At 39.0% G+C, this 1005-nt stretch overlaps 1 pseudogene; it reads right to left on the reverse strand.

Annotated features, from left to right (window-relative positions):
• Positions 1 to 417: 417 nt before the first annotated feature.
• LOC114232446 (U6 spliceosomal RNA) lies at positions 418 to 540 on the reverse strand (annotated as a pseudogene).
• Positions 541 to 1005: the final 465 nt, after the last annotated feature.

The following is a 1005-nucleotide window of genomic DNA, read 5'->3' on the forward strand; positions in this document are numbered from 1 at the left end:
TAGGAATAAAACATACTGTCTCCCATCTGTGGTTTATTGAATCCACTGAAGTGAAACCCAGGGACATGGAGGGCTGACAGTATGTTTACTGAAAAAAAAAAAGTCCCCATCTAAGTGGACCTGTGCAGTTCAAATACAGACTCAACTGTCTTTCAAAGAGATGAGAAAGTACATGTAATAAGTTTTCTAAGGTAAATGCTCTGAGAAACAAGAGGGGAAGCCATTATTTTCCTTATTATTTTCCCTTATTTTCAACAAGAAAAAAAATTAATCCTCTTACTTTTAACTTGCAGTTGTCTTTACAATGGGTACCACTGATTTTAACCCAAAACAAAACCTGGGTTCACTCAGAGGTTTGGGTCACTTGTCCTGATAGAAGGGCGGGCAGGAGTCTGCACTTTGGCTGTTCTGGCTCAGAGAAATAATCTCCCAGGTCTGGGCTCTCTCATTCACTAATATGCATGTCATCCTTGCACAGGGGCCATGCTAATCTTCTCTGTATCGTTCTAATTTTAGTATATGTGCTACCAAAATGAGCAACATCTTCTTTTTTACAGCTGCTTAGTATTATAGTGTATAAATGTACCACGGCTTTTTTTAGCCACTTATCTACTGATGGGCACCATGGCTGTTTTCAGATCTTAGCTAAATGATAATGAGGTATCATCTTACACCTGTCAGAATGGCTATCATCAACAAATCAACAAACCACAAGTGCTGGCAAGGATGCGGAGAAAAGGGAACCCTAGTGCACTGCTGATGGGAATGCAGACTGGTACAGCCACTATGGAAAATAGTATGGAGTTTCCTCACAAAATTAAAAATGGAACTCCCATTTGACCCAGAGATCCCACTTCTAGGAAAATATTCTAAGAATCCCAAAACACCCAATTAGACAGAACATATGCACCCCTATGTTCATAGCAGCACAATTTATAATAGCTACACAATTCTATTCTTTTAATTCAAGAAACTGAATGTTTACCCTTTCTCTTTGCAATCTGT

Source organism: Eptesicus fuscus, chromosome 8 (genome assembly GCF_027574615.1).
Source record: "Eptesicus fuscus isolate TK198812 chromosome 8, DD_ASM_mEF_20220401, whole genome shotgun sequence".
In the NCBI taxonomy this organism is placed as follows: domain Eukaryota; kingdom Metazoa; phylum Chordata; class Mammalia; order Chiroptera; family Vespertilionidae; genus Eptesicus; species Eptesicus fuscus.